The sequence below is a fragment of the Egretta garzetta genome, unplaced genomic scaffold (assembly GCF_000687185.1).
Source record: "Egretta garzetta isolate BGI_Z169 unplaced genomic scaffold, ASM68718v1 scaffold299, whole genome shotgun sequence".
Classification (NCBI taxonomy): Eukaryota; Metazoa; Chordata; class Aves; order Pelecaniformes; family Ardeidae; genus Egretta; species Egretta garzetta.
The window spans coordinates 637,055-643,422 of NW_009260696.1; positions in this window are offsets into that span (position 1 = coordinate 637,055).

A 6,368-nucleotide genomic window follows, 5' to 3' on the forward strand; every position below is an offset into this window, starting at 1 on the left:
AGCATGGGGCTGGGCTGCTGCTGCAAGGAGCAGGAGCCCCCCCTGGCAGGGGTAAAGGCTGCGGGGCGGTGGGGTGCTGGGCACGGTGTAACACCTGGAGGGGGGCTTAAAAAATATAATAAAATATAAATGAAAGCACTCCACCCCACTGAGCCTTCAGGAGCGGGTGCAGGCAGCACACCAGCCCTCCAGTTTGTCCCACACCAGGCTCCCAGCCTCTCCCTCCTCCCTCCACTCGTGGGCCGAAAAGTAAATAAATACACGCATTAATAAACAAAAGGAAAACAAAAGCAAAGCCTGCTGCTCTCACATACTTGGCGGGCTCATCAGGCCAGCCTGCTTTCATCTGCGCCCTGGCGCTGTTGTGGGACGTCCTGTTTACTCTCGCCAGCTCGTGGCAGCTGATAAGGCGGCTGTACCTTTTGGAGAGAGCTGGTGTCTGGTGGTGGGGTGGGGACAGGCCCAGCTTGACAGGGAGACTGTCACTGTGTAGGGAGCACTGCTGTTGACACCATCGTGCCCAAGGGATGCTCCAGCACCATGCCCGGCCAAAGGCTTTCCCGGTCCCTGGGTGGTTGCAGCATCGAGGGCAGAGTGTAACACGCTGCTTTAGGCCTTTTTGTTGCTCTCCCACTTCTTTTTCTTTTTTTGGTTTAATTTGCATTTGGGTCACTGGCTATCCTGGACTTTGTGTGAATCGCTACGTTCCCAGCCCAGCTGCAGCATGGGAGCTTTGTGGCGTGGGGACTTCTCGCCAGGCAGCTGTGTCTGCGCAGCGATGGGACCAACACCCATCCTGGCACCGACGCCGACGAGAAATATTTGAGACTCGGGCTGGGAGGGGGTGTCAGGAGACAACGAAACTTGTGTGAATCGGCTCCAAGAGCCACTTCCAGCCCCTCTGGCCCAGCAAACTGGAATATTTGTGGGAAATGAACATAAAAGCGGCCGAATTGCAGGGCCTGAGCAACGGCGCACAATGCTCCGGCTGTGGCTTTGGGATTCGCCTGTCCCAGTGCCGGGAGGGGGGGAGTGCTGGGTCCCCGTGGGGGCATGAGCTGAACCCCACCACCTCCATGCAGCTGGAGGCCATTAACCCCTCCCCTAGCGTTGTCCACCTCGGAGCGAGGGGCTGCAAAGCCCTGTGGCAGATGACAGTGATGGCTGCAGGACAGCGGAGAGGCAGCACAGGGGTGTTCAGGGCAGCCCTCCCCCCCCGCCCCCAAAGCAGCTCCCAGCCATCGCCCACATCCCCTTTATTCTTCCACCTTTCTCCTGTTTCCCACCCCTGCATCACTCACAGATCATTAAAAGAAATACCTCCCCAGAGCTCCAAAGTTTATTTTTCTCTTCCTGACTTTTAAGACCAGCCTTGAAGCGATCAAAACCAATTCCCTCCCCCGGCCCGCCCCAGGGCTCCCAGCACCCGCTGCTTCTGGTCTGCCCCAGTCACCCAGTGGGGCCAGCCCTGCTCCTGTAGCCATTTGGCAAGCCAAGAGCAGAGGAGGAGATGAATCGAGCATCTTAAAAGCAGCTGGAAACACTTCCCACGGCACTGCCGGACAGCCCCGCTCCCAACCCCTCCTTCCTCCTCTTCAGAGGACGTGTTCCCCTCCATCCCCCCCAAACCAGGGTGGCTTCACCCAGGGGGATGGTGCCAGGTTTGTGCCTGTCCCTGCTGAGGGCAGGAGGCTGAAAGCAGCAGTGGCATCACAATGGTCAGCATCCAGTGATGTTCTGACCATGTCCACATCAGCCCAAGCAGTCCCCCCCTTTATTTAGGGGGGACACAGGAGGGGCTGTTATGTTAGGAAACCCCTTGGAGAGCGGGGGGCCATGCCCAAGCAGCCCTCCACTGGCCCCGGAGCAGCAGCATTTGGAGCAGATCATGAGTGACCAAGTGATTGATTTATAGGGTGCAAGCGCCAGGTCCCGTTGCTGCTCAGCTGGTGGGAAGAGGAAACGGGCGGGAGAAGGGCTCCAGCACCAGCATCTGCAACACCTCGCAGTGAGACCGGAGCTGTGCTTCCTCCCACTCCCCTCCAAGGACCAGGGAGGAATTAAAAATCCATGAGCAGGGATTTTCATTGAGGTCATGGTGAGAAATGCTGCCTGCTCCAGGCAGAGACCTTCCTGCCTGCAGCCGAGGCGAACCGCCCTGCGGTCCGGCATGCAGCAATAGGGACATCAGCCACAGGAGGAAAAGCCCTTCTGCTCCTGCCACCACCCATCCCTTCTCCTGTGCCCTGAATGCAATGGCACAAGGGCACAGCAGTGCTGGACCCATGCCCTGAGGTGGCCACAGCCAGGCCACCCTCCTTCCCTGCCCGTCCACCTGAGCCAGCGAAGGCTGCCAGCAAATGTGCCGGGTGGCCACATCCCCCTGCGCCGCAGTGCTGTGACCCACAGAGCTGGTCCAGGCGGGGCTGCAGACGTGGGGTGCAGAGGTGGGGTGCAGAGGGGCCCTGCTCAGCCCCAGGGCTGCAGCGGGGCTGGCCAGGCCCTGGGCCAGCAGCCCCATTGCTCCCTTTGCCCTTCTTGTCGCTGCCTCCGCTTGCAAACCCTTCCCAGGGCCAAGAGCAGGACTTCAGCATCCCCATGTGGTCAGACAGACCCGAGTCTCCCAGTTCAGGCTTTTCCTTCAAGCCGACGGGCCAGCAGTCACTCAGCTATCTGTCCTGGCCACCAGTGCAGTACAAGGAGAGGCCACGACCTCCTGAAAGCAGATGTGGTCCGACAAAGTGAGACAGGGAGATGGGGGAAGGGGGAGGGGGGGGTGGCCACTCCTTGGGGACAGGGGTGCTTCAGAAGGCGTTAGAGGAGATGAGATGCAATTTCAGCTGCCTGCTGCCTTCCCCAGACACATGAGGAGGCAGAATCCTCATGAGACCCTGCCAAAGGAGAGCTGTGACTCCAGCTCTCAAGTGCATCCGGTGAAGAAGCCGGGCAGATCCAGGCTTCAGCAGCAGCAGGTGCTTCATGCACAGCGCCACGTCCAACAAAACACATTACCTGTAGCACAGGCCATTTCCCAAAATGTGACAGAAGATGGGGGCATTTGGTCAGTACCTGCATCCCAGCGAGCACGCCACAGCCACCAGCTCTGCCTGCTGGTTTTCCAGCCGCCAAGCCATGGAGAGCTCCCGGAGGCAGCACTCCTGTTAGCACAGCTCAGCACACCAGAGAAACAAATACATTTGAAAGCATCTCCCCAGGGCATCCCTCCCTGCCTTATCTTCGAGGACAGAGATCTAAGGGACCACTACTGAAGGCTGATCAGAAGGCAAGGTTTATTCAAACACATACTTCACCCACCCTCTGTTTTCTCCCAGCTCTGCATTGCTCAGGAGAGAGCCCTGCCCTGCTCCTGCCGGGACAGGGAGCGGTGCAGCAGGGTGAGCAAAGCCTGTGGCTGCTGGGGATGGCTGGCTGGCAAACACTGGGAAAGGTCACCGGGCAGGTGGCCTTCGCGTGTTCCTATCCCCGGTGGGAGTCCACAAACCTGGTAAAATATTTACGTGCTGACTCTGACGGGGGCTTTATTTTCCTTCATGCCGTCAGATGCCCTTGGCTGCTCCAAGCCCTTTGCACCAGAGAGCAGGTTTAATCATCTCAGAGCAGGGATGAAGATAGAAAATGTGGATTCCTCCTTTAGGGGGAAAAAAAAAGAGGGGAGGCAAATCTGTCAATTATTAGTGAAGGGAGGACAAGTGGTGTCGGTTGAGATTCACAGCCGTGAGGGTGAAAGGCAGCAAAAAGCCCTCTGTGGGTCTGCACTGTACTGACGGGCAGGATTCGAGAGCCAGGGTGTGGGTTTCAGCCATCCAAATGCACACAGTACTTAAAAAAAATACAGTATTGACAAAAACAGAGTTAAATTATTGCTTCCAAGGAAACAGGACGTACCTGTGCACACACACTCCCATGGGGAGCGGGGCAGGACCAGCAGCACTGAGGAGGAGGGTGCCCGGGAGCCCAGGTCACAGGGCTGCAGGATGTGGTCCCTTCTCAGTGGCCTTCAAACCATCTCTGCCACTTAGCCGTGCCATCCAGGAACATCAGCCTTGCAGCATCACATAGAATTGTAGAATCATAGAATCATTAAGTGCCACATCTACACGTTTTTTGAACAACTCCAGGGATGGTGACTCCATCACCTCTCTGGGCAGCCTTTTCCAATGCTTGACCATGCTTTCAGTAAAGAAATTTTTCCTAATATCCAATCAAAACCTTCCCTGATGCAACTTGAGGCCATTTCTTCTCATCCTATTGCTTGTTACTTGGGAGAAGAGACTGACGCCCACCTCACTGCCCTCTCCTGTCAGGCATTTGTAGGGAGCAATAAGGTCTCCTCGCAACCTCCTTTTCTCCAGACTAAACACCTCCAGTACCCCCAGCCGCTCCCCACCAGCTTTGTGCTCCAAACCCCCCACCAGCTTTGTTGCCCGTCTCGGGACACGCTCCAGTGCCTCAATGTCCTTCTTGGAGGGGCCCAACACTGAACCCAGCATTCGAGGGGCAGCCTTGCCAGTGCCCAGTACAGGGGGACGATCACTGCCCTGGTCCTGCTGGCCACACCATTCCTGATACAAGCCAGGATGCTGTTGGCTGCCTTGGCCACCTGGGCCATCACCAAACCCTGCCAAGGGGCTTTTCCATGCCCCTTCCCACCCCACAGTTCTTTTCCCCAAAAAGACCCATGCATCTGCATGAGATGCTGCTCTGCTCCCCCAACCCTCATCCTAGGGTCAAGTTCAGGCGCGGGAGCATCCAGCAGCAGGAGATGATGTTTGGTTTCACCACAGTTTGGTGGTGGGGAATTTCCCAAAGACCCACAGCCGGTAAGCGATGGCCTGAGGTCGGGGGCAAGAACAGGATGGGGGTAGGAGATCAACCCCTCACTTTGACTGGCAGGATCAGGCAGAAAACACATGAAGAGCATTACAAGAAGGTAAAGGTTTTAGTTCACTACTTGATAGAGATGTGGCAGAATGGGCCTGCGATCAGAGAACTGTACACATGCAGAACTAAAAAGAAACTCACAACAGCCCGGGGCAGAACAAAGCTGAGCCCACACCGAGCTGCACCTCGGCTCCCCGCGTGATGCTGCCGAAGGCACGTATATACATTCCACTGTCTCCTGAAGGGGGACGCCTTTGCAGGGCTGAGCTGGTGGTGTAACCCCTCATACTGCTTTTCCACACTTCTTGTACTTCTGCTGGTGAAAAGGAACCGCTTGCGTTCGCTGCTGCTCCAGCAGCAGAGGGGGCTCAGGGGGGGTGTCCCATGCCATGGCACCATGCGCAGGGTGAACATCTCCACAGACTGATGTACGCGTCCCCCCAACTGCTCCAGAATCTTCTGCAGCGGTGCCTGTAGCCCCCGGAGGTCCCCAAAATGAGGACGGCCCCACAGTAGGTCCCCGGTATCAGGATGGCCCCTCAGCAGGTCCCTGATATGAGGACGGCCCCCGCAGCAGGTCCCCGGTACAAGAAAGGCCCTGCAGGAGGCACCAGCCCGGCTCCGTACCCCCATCCAGGCTCCCCCCCTCAAACCTCACCCTCCCAGGCCCCCAGCTGCAGCCCGCTTGGGAGGGGCACAAGCCACATCATTTCTAAATCAGGATCGGTGCAGCTTCCCCTGGAGGAAACGGCCGTATCGATCATTTTTTTCTTCAGAGGTTCTTTTGAAGCTGCCCAATTCTGAAGTCTGGTCTTCAAACGGGATTAGAAAGCCCCCACGTCTGTGATTTCTGAGCAACCAGATCAGGCTGAGACCTATAAGCGAAGGAAGAAAGCAGCCCTGCCAATACCTGTGCACGCACTCCACCTCACATGGCAGGGCTGACACCAGTAATTTGATTTCTGTAGTAGAGGGCACTCCCGTTCCTGTTCCTTCCACACCCTCTACTAGCTATTAGACTTTCTGGCTCTATTACCCATCCTCACTTCATGGATCTACCACGATGTATGAAAGGTAACAAAAATTCAGGCAGGTTTATGAACAACGAGGAAAAAAAAAAAAAAAAGAGACAGAAAATAAGAATCAATAAAAAGGAACAGTGGTTTTAAATCGTTTATTTTTAAAACATGAAACCCAAGCTGAATAGAAACCACAGAAATTACATTTAGGTTTTTTGTTTAGTATTTGCAAACCAAAAAGTTACAGTAAAAAATAGCTACATTACAATCAATAGAACTACAGAATTAAAAGTAAAGATACAAAAATGGGCTCAATCCTCTTTAACCCTCACAATTTAAAAACATTTTGGGTAAGTGCAGGAACACTTGAAAGAAACTAGCAGGTCCAAAGTTTTAAAAAAAAATTATATATATTTATATATTATATATGTATATAAAGTGGTATGA